The sequence below is a fragment of the Pinus tabuliformis genome, chromosome 8 (genome assembly GCF_031772625.1).
Source record: "Pinus tabuliformis cultivar Carrire ecotype Pingquan chromosome 8, CPIR1, whole genome shotgun sequence".
Taxonomy (NCBI): Eukaryota; Viridiplantae; Streptophyta; class Pinopsida; order Pinales; family Pinaceae; genus Pinus; species Pinus tabuliformis.
In genome coordinates, this window is record NC_142294.1 from 419447946 (window position 1) to 419457585 (window position 9640).

General features: G+C 36.8%; 2 pseudogenes; both read left to right on the forward strand.

The window, feature by feature from the left end:
* Nucleotides 1–3086: 3086 nt before the first annotated feature.
* Nucleotides 3087–4315, forward strand: LOC149235844 (putative E3 ubiquitin-protein ligase XBAT31 pseudogene; annotated as a pseudogene).
* Nucleotides 4316–6895: 2580 nt separating this feature from the next.
* On the forward strand, nt 6896–8506 carry LOC149235845 (putative E3 ubiquitin-protein ligase XBAT31 pseudogene; annotated as a pseudogene).
* Nucleotides 8507–9640: the final 1134 nt, after the last annotated feature.

The following is a 9640-nucleotide window of genomic DNA, read 5'->3' on the forward strand; positions in this document are numbered from 1 at the left end:
TTTTTTAATACAACTAAAAATTATTTGAAGCTTTTAGTGCATCTTTGTACACAACGTAATTTTCTGCTAAAGGTTTTACAACCCTATATATCCTAAAACTTAACTTTAACCAATTAATCCTACTGAAAGCTCAATATACTCCTACAACAAGATATTGATGACCATGTTTCTTGAAATTGTGTAGGTGTGTTGTCATTTATAGCAAAATAATGTGCAAAGAGTGAAAAAGAGAGAGGTCCAATCTCAATACACATCTCAGAAAATAGGCAAATGACATTTTAGGAAATATAAACAAAAAATTATGAAATCAAAACATCCAAAATTCAAAGCGTCAACATCGATTTCCTAAAGCTGGTAAAGATATTCTAAGGCTTCTCCGCAAAAGAAATTAAGTTAAAATAAGGCCTGCTCTGCATAGGCAATCCTAAACGCTATTTCACATAGTCGTATAAGTGTTGTCAACAATTTAATCATCATTAAGACATTGTCATTTGACATCACAACAATTTCAGAAAATATATCATAAGATCAATAATGGTGGTCGATACTTATCTCAAAGTAGGACCGGGCAACCAAGTTCAAGACTCAACTTCTCCACCCAACCTTAAGCTGAGTTGTCGTAGGATTTTTATTTTCTTATAGCCTAGTCACCCCTGAGCCAAGTTCCAGGGCTTGAGGAGGTTGTTCAAGGGAAAAAACCAATCTGTCAACTAAACCAGGGGTTCCAGAGGTATAGTCTACCTCCACCCTTAATAATTTACCACAATGGTTCCACCCTCTAGAGGAATCTATAACCTGCTATTATAACAATGAAGCAATAATTCTAGGTAGTGTCCTTTATGTTGCTTGTGGACATAGATCATTATTGTGTTGTCGTTACTTCCACGCTCCCGGTTCATTGTTCACTCATGACTTCTCTTATGCTATTTTCCAATGAATTGCCACCATTTGTGGTATTTTTTATTATAGAGTGGCACCATGTTTCCTTCTTCCCACTACATTAATATTGCAATCTCCCATGAACTTTGCTTTGATAGATGATGCACAAAATTCCCATTTTGTGACTTGTCATTGATGAAGAATTTCTTTGTTCTCTTCCAGATGAATGTGGCCCAATAGATGGCCCCCTTACCACAATAAGCCCTCCAACTACAAGATGAAGAAGTTTATACAAAAAACCCCTGGGATTTATGCCAGAGTCAGCCCAATGGAACCAACATTAATATTGTTGTTCGAATTTTTTTTTACCCCCCAAGGAATGAGCCGACCTCCTAGTGGTTAGTGTCCAATCTAGTCCAATTCTCTGAACCAATTAAAATGTTCCATTTGTCCTTTTGTTCCATATTTTTGTTTTAGTGTCAACCTGCCACTTAATCTCTTGCCCTTAGCTTGCCATTTGTCACCTCCAAGGCTAATTAAAAAACCACAACATATCCCAAGTAGCCAATCCTCCCAGCCCTAGAACATGTGTCCTTAACTCAGATGTTCATTTACAATGTTTATAATAAGACGGGCATGTAACTGGGGTTATTACAACACGTTACATTACATTACACATCTCTACCATACTAGGTTGGAGAGTGCCTCTCAGTACAATAAATTGAAGTCATTACAATAATATATTCAATATGAGTTAACATATCACTTTAGAAAATTAATGTGAATAGGGATAATGATAAACATTTTTTCCGGCTATCCACATGAAATAGGGGGAAAATAATATTCAACAACGTATCTTTGCATAAGAAATGGATAAGAATAGGATGTAAATAAATATATTTACCAATTGATACTTTCCATCTTTATTTATGTTTTTCTCAATACTTATGTAGAAGTAATTTTGTAAATGTGTGGAGTTACTAGTTGTTACTACCCACCAAAATTTATGTAAGTCCTTGTGCCTTAACAAGAAGTTAATTCATCCACTACAAATCTCAATTTATTAATTCCTACCAAAGCAAGACGATACGATTTGATTTGCCTAATGACTACTATTAATTTAGTATTGACGAATGTAGTTTATAATCCATTTATGCAATTTTTACCCAAGCATGATTTCTAACTTGAGTGGCATTTATTTTTAATGTGATATGTATATTATGATTTTTCCTTGTAAAAAATTGTTTGTAATTTTATTAATAAAAACAAAATTACTAGATTACCTTACTTTTCATTGCCTTTTCAATTAAGTGAACATTATGCTTTGTTATTATTATTTTTTGACTCAACGCTTTATTTGCAAACACTATAACTTCTATCCCATATTAAGCATACACTATTAATTAATTTATCAATCATTGAAATCTCTTGACTTGACTCTTAACAACTATTTTAATCCTAATATTATCCTTATTTTATTTTTAATTATCTTTCCCTTTATTTATTTATTTATTTTAAATGTGGTGGTTTGACCATTTTCTATTTAGTTGTTAATAATAATTCTCACCCCCTTTAATTAATTTTTCAATTATTTAAATCTCTTGACTTGAATCTTAACTATGATTTTTTTAATCCTAATTACAACATAAGGCGTTCCCCTCTGAAATAAACTCCCCTCTTGTCTTACCCATCTTACTATAATCTGTTTGATCTGATGTTAGACGATTAAAATGTTTGCCACCATTAATAAAAAATCTCATTAAAACTGAAATAATAACAGTCGAAACTTAATATTTTTCTTGGACCAGCGAACCCTAGCAATTCGATTGAGAGAAGGTGTCAGATCTCGTGCCACAAGATGACAATGGCTTACATTACAGAATATCATCATCCTCTCTGTCTTACTGATGAAAATCCCAAGAAGTGCAGAAACCCTCCTCTCGATGTTCAGTCCCATTTGCATTATTGTCTAGCAAGTTTCCTGCTTATCGCTACCAGAGAGGGTTTCGTGTCCAGGAAATGTCTCATTCGACACCTCTACCATGGTATTCCACGAACCGATATTCTACAAGAAAGGCGAAACTTTTCTCAGGGTTGTTTGGGTTATTTGAGACTCCCGAGTTAGATTTTTTAGGATTCAAATGCTTGAGAGGTGTTGATAAGGGGCTCAGGGCATTGGGGATTTAGCGGGCAATATTTGGTAATAAATGGGTCAGGCTCTCAGTTGTAGTGTCTCCAATAAACATGCCTTCTTCTCTATCATCCAGTAAGGGGATTTGCAAAGGGTGGAGGCTGCTCTTGAGTGAGATCTCCATTTGATCTTAGAGACCATAGTCTATGAAAAGATGTCTCCATTGTAAATTATTGTTGTAAATGGCCAGATTGATGTCCTGTCATATCTGTTGGACCAGAATTTGCATCCTGATTCCCTGAGTCACAACAAACAGACTCCTCTGATGATGGCCACCATGTATGGGAAGGTTTCCTGCATTGAGAGGCTTCTGCAAGCTGGTGCAAATATACTGTTGTTTGACTTGTTGCATTGGAGAACTTGCTTGCACTATGCTGCAAACTATGGGCACACTAATTGCTTGGAAGCCATTCTCTCAGCTGCCCAGTCTACTCCCGTTGCAGACTCTTGGGGATTTGCCCGGTTTGTAAATGTGAGAGATGGGGTTGGAGCCACTTCATTACACCTTGCGGCCTAAATGAAACATGGAGGGGTTGCTTAGTTTCTATTGAAAAATGGGGCTTTAGTTTGCACAACCACTGGATCTCATGGATGACCAAGGAGCATGCCTCTGAACCTTGCTTCTCAAGGAGGTTACTTATATTTTGTGAGAGAATTGTTGGCTTGGGGTGCTAACTGCATTCAGTGAGATGCGTCTGGACGCATCCCATATGCAGTAGCCCTTAAGTATAAGCAATCTACATGTGCAACCTTACTGAATCCTAGTTCAATCAAGCAAGGGAGAAAAGCATTATGCTTGGAGCTGCCTCTTCAGTGTCTTCTTCCACTGATCAAGAAGACAACATTGAAGACAATATTTCTAATGCTAGTGAATCTGAGGTTTGATGCATTTGCTTTGATCAATTGTGTACCATTGAAGTTCAGGATTGTGGGCATAAAATGTGTGTCCTCTGCACTCTAGCACTATCTTGTCACAATAAACATAATCCTACCACAACATATTCTCCTCCTCCAACTTTCCCTTTCTGTCGCAGTAGCATAGCACAACTAGTGGTTGTCCTTCCCAAAGAGAGCTGCATTAATACCGATTCTTCAAAGACCAACAAGCCAAGACAAACTAAGAGTTTCAGTGAGGGGAGCAATAGTTTCAAAGGAATCTCAGCGAAGGGATATTTTGGGAAGATAAGTGGAAAAGGGTTTGGAAAAATTGCAGACAACAGTGATTGGATGGAACAGAAACCTTGATTTGTGATGCCAAATATACCAGTTGAAATTTCAACCTATGTTATGGCATTACTAGCCAGTCCTTGCACTCCCATCCTTATAGATATTGCTGCCATGATGAAACATAAATCTTTTCAAAATGGATTTGGAAGCCTATAATGCTACGTTTATTCATTCAAGAATCAAATATTGTTTGATTGCAAATGGTCAGAGTTTCTCGCATGGGCCAAGTAAGTTTTGGTTCTATGGATTGAGGGTTGCTTGATGTATGAAAGGGTTGTTTAGTAGTTGTTACCAAGGTATAAATATTTACCGAGTAGATGAATTGAATCTAAGGGAAGTTGTTTAGGATCCAGATTTCAAACAAGAATATGCAGGAAATATTTCAATGATGACCCTGATTTGTCTGGTATTAGTTTTTGTTGTTCAATACACCAAATTTGCGGTAAAGACCTGCCACTTTTTGTTTAGAAACCACTATACATGTATGGTCTTGTAATCGGATAATCACTCTCCTTTCCATCCAGATCCAGAATGTTGCAACCTTATGGAATTACATCTCCTCAAGTTTAATAGCCTCCCTCAACTCTGCAACTACTTCACTGATACTCAGCCTGCAAAACAATTTAGCCTTAACACATCTGATGGCTACATTGGCAACACGAGTGATGGACATTATTTTGTGATTTTCACTCAACTTTTTGTCAATGATCTCTTCTATTTTTCCAGGAATTGCGTCCATCTCCACAAAAGGTGTAGCCTGCAAATAGGAACATGTATTTTATCATTAGTTTATATGAATCACAACACAACTTTAATGATGTTAAAAGAATAATGATAAGATTCCTCGCCCATTGAATGATGTTTAGTTTGTCTACAGATAACTTTGCATCTATCAGTTGCCTACCGCATATGATCTCTAACAAAACTACTCCAAAACTATACACATCACTCTTCTCAGTCAACCTTTGAGTGCTAAAATACCTCTTAAACAAAACCGAAAGAAAATTTGAGCTAAGAATGGCAAGAAAAATGAAAAAGTGAGATTCTACAACAAATACAATTCCTTCACCATCACTATTATTGTAAAGAGAGTACAAGTTATGTGTGTGATATACTTTGGATCAAGGTATCCTGTAGTTCCTTTCACTATAGTGGTAACATGAGAAGGCTCCCCATCCTCCTCATCAATCCATATCTTTGAAAGACCAAAGTCACCCAATTTTCCTTTTAAATTGTTGTCTAGAAGAATGTTCGATGTTTTCACATCTCTGTGAATAATCTTCGAGGCATAATCTACATGCATGTATTCCAATCCTTTGAATAAAAATGGAGATATTGTTATGCATTAATTGCCTTTAAGAGATAATAGTAGAAATCTACATAAGAAATTACATGAAAAATATGTCGTTTTCCTTTTGAAGAACAGAGTAGACATCTAACAGCGTTTATATTTTTATAAAGTACATCACAGAAAAGAGGACATGAAAAAACTACCCTGTGTTGCATCTAAAGCTATTTTCACTCTCGTTTTCCAATTTAGTTTTGAAGCTGCGTTAGGACTTGGGAAATGAAAATAAGAGCTAAATTAGAATCATTGCCTTTGGACGCCATTGTATTTATGAGAAATATATATATATATATATATATATATATATATATATATATATATATATATATACCATAAATGCGATCCCTTAAGGACCCTTCAGACAGTGCTCATAGATTATCATGAGTTCTTTGGATTCATTACAATAACCCAGAAAAGTTACTAAGTTCTCGTGATGAACTATGGAAAGAACATCAATTTGTTCATCAAATGAACCCAAAGTCATAAATTTTACTCTACATGGTTATCTGGGAATATGTTTAAAGACACTACAAGATTGCAGCTAGAAATTGAAGTGTGATACTATGTCCAAATGGAAAAATAGAATCTCAGAATTACCTCATTTAGGAACTGGTGAACTCCTTGCTTGGAGAACAATGAGAGAACTTTTATGGCAATATCCTTTCCTTCGAGCAATTTACCAAAGAACATAGAGCCAAAGCTCCCTTTAATTCTTTGATCCTCATTGAATTCTCCACGGTAATTATTTTTGTGGCAAGATTTCTTGGTGAAAATTTACCTAAATTCGTTCTACATAGGAGTTGGTATTCTGCATCATGTGCACGCACTAATTTTGGATTTTCTGTTTTTAACTAGTTAGTATTTTCACTGGTTACATTGTTTATAGAGGTTTGCAGTTTGACAAAAGAATAATGGAATTTGTAGTATAGTAGCTCATGAGACCTTTGAAATTAAAATAATCCATACTACTTTGGATTTCTTTCTAGTAGTAAGTGAATGTCAAACTATTTTCACATGGAACTTGGCAGATAGATAGTATCATTTTTTATGCATGTTTAGAAACTTGTTGTAGCTGGGTATTTGTTCTTTTAGTGGATCTGTCTTTTGCTGATGCAACAGAGATGGGATTCACTGATTGATTGATTGATTACACTGTTGGTTTCAAGAGTCCCGAGTTATATTTTTCAGGATTCAAATGCCTGAGAGGTGTTGATAAGGGGCTCAAGGCATTGGGGATTCAACGGGCAAGATTTGGTAATAAATGGGTCAGGCTCTGAGTTGTAGTGTCTCCAATGAACATGCCTTCTTCTTTGTCGTCCAGCAAGGGGATTTGCAAAGGGTGGAGGCTTCTCTTGAGCGAGAGCCCCATTTGATCTCAGAGACCACAGTTTATGAAAATATCTCTCCATTGCATATTGTTTCTGCAAATAGCTAGATTGATGTCCTGTCATATCTGCTGGACCAAAATTTGCATCCCGATGCCTTGAGTCGCAACAAACAGACTCCTCTAATGATGGTTGCCATGTATGGGAAGGTTTCTTGCATTAAGATGCTTCTCCAAGTTGGTGAAAATATAATATTGTTTGACTCATTGCATCAGAGAACTTTCTTTCACTATGCTGCAAACTATGGGCACACTAATTGCTTAGAAGCCATTCTCTCAACTTCCCAGTCTACTCTCGTTGTAGACTCTTGGGGATTTTCACTATTTGTAAACGTAAGAGATGGGGTTGGAGCAACTTCATTACACCTTGCAGCCTGAATGAAACATGCAGGGGTTGTTCAGTTGTTGTTGAGAAATGGGGCTTTAGTTTGTGCAACCATTGGAGCTCATGGACGACCAGGGAGCACACCTCAACACCTTGTTGCTCGAGGAGGTTGCTTGGATTCAGTGTGAGAATTGTTGCCTTGCGGGACTGACTACATTTAGTGAGATGCGTCTGGATGCATCCCATATGTGATAGCCCTTAATTACAAACACTTTGCCTGTGCAGCCTTACTGAATCCTAGTTCTGCAGAACCATTGGTTTGGCCTACACCGTAGAAATTCATAAGTCAACTCAATCCAGAGGCTAAGATCTTGTTGGAAAAGGCCCTTATGGAGGCCAATCGAGCAAGGGAGAAAAGCATTATGTTTGGAGTTGCCTCTTCAGTGTCTTCTTCCACTGATCAAGAAGACAACATTGAAGATAATATTTCTGATGCTAGTGAATCTGAAAGCATTGAAGATAATATTTCTTATGCTAGTGAATCTGAGGTTTGCTACATTTTCTTTGATCAATTGTGTACCATTGAAGTTCAGGACTATGGGCATCAAATGTGTGCCCTCTGCACTCTAACACTGTGTTGTCACAATAAACCTAATCCTACCACAACATATTCTCCTCCTCCAGCTTGCCCTTTCTGTCGCAGTAGCATAGCACAACTAGTGGTTGTCCCTCCCAAAGAGAGTTGCACTGACACTGATTCTTCAAAGACCAACAAGCCAAGACAATCTAAGAGTTTCAGTGAGGGGAGCAGCAGTTTCAAAGGAATCTCAGCCAAGGGATCTTTTGGGAAGATAAGTGGAAAAGGGTCTGGAAAAATTGCGGACATCAGTGATTGGATGGAACAAAAACCTTGATTTGTGATGCCAAATATACCAGTTGAAATTTCAACCTATGTTATGGCATTACTAGCCAGTCCTTGCACTCCCATCCTTATAGATATTGTTGCCAGGATGAAACATAAATCTTTCCAAAATGGATTTCGAAGCCTATAATGCTACGTTTATTCATTCAAGAATCAAATCTTGTTTGATTGCAAATGGAGCAAATGGTCAGAGTTTGTCGCATGAGCCGAGTAAGTTTTGGTTCTATAGCTTGAGGGTTGCTTGATGTATGAAAGGGTTGTTTAGTAGTTGTTACCAAGGTAGATGAATTGAATCTAAGGGAAGTTGTTTAGGATCCAGAGTTCAAACAAGAAATATGCAGGCAATATTTCAATGATGACCCTGATTTGTCTGGTACTAGATTTGCCTCCAGCATTTTCATATAGTAAATTTCTGTACAATCAGAAACATAAACAACATTGGATATTTCTTGATTCCCACCACCAATGCCATATCCTCTAGCTATATGCATGGCCTCGTCCACAGTTTCCATTCTTCTTTACTACTCTTACCTATTCTACCGCCTTACGACATTTCCTTTGCAACATCAGGTGCAATTGCTAGTATAGTCCTCAACTTCCTTTTAATTCTCTTCTCCCTTGTTCTTCTAAATTATTTATTATTTTAACAACTATTTTATTATTTTAATATTATTCTTTAACGACTAGTTTATTATTTTATTATTATTATTTAACAACTAGTTTTGAAACTTTCTTCTATAAATGAATTCACAATGTTCATTTATGATCACTCAATTCTCAGGTCCCTGAAAATGGGTGGAGAGTCCACCCAAAGTGTTGGAAAGGATATAAAATCTTCTGTTAGTGTCAGTCTTTCCAGCCTTTCTCCAGTGATCAAATATGCTCTTACAAAGTGATTTTGAAGTGTCAAGGTCAAATTTTGTCATTTCAGTGAGTCTTCAAGCAAAATTTGGTCACTAAGCATTAGGTCTAGGGTTTGCCAAAATGTCGATCCATGTCATTATTCAGCTGAGTCTATCATCATTCATAGGGTTGTCATTATCATCTCAGTGTCGAATGAGTCATTTCACACCTTGTTCATGCTTCAGTTGCACCTAGGCAAGGTCATTTCCCTCTCCTAGGGTTTTGAAGGCAATTTCTCTTGGATGGTCAAATCACCGGCAAAACTTGTATCCTGATGTTCATACACCTTCCCCTATCCTTAAAGTACCTTATCAAACACTTCCCATCCCTTATATCCGCCAAATTCCTCATTTTTGCACAAACCCTAGTTTCTAGCTACAACTTGGCAATTTTCTAGGTTTGGCCTGTGTTTTGCTCTTTTCAACCCCTTCCCCTCACTCAATCTTTGAGATTATAGTTTC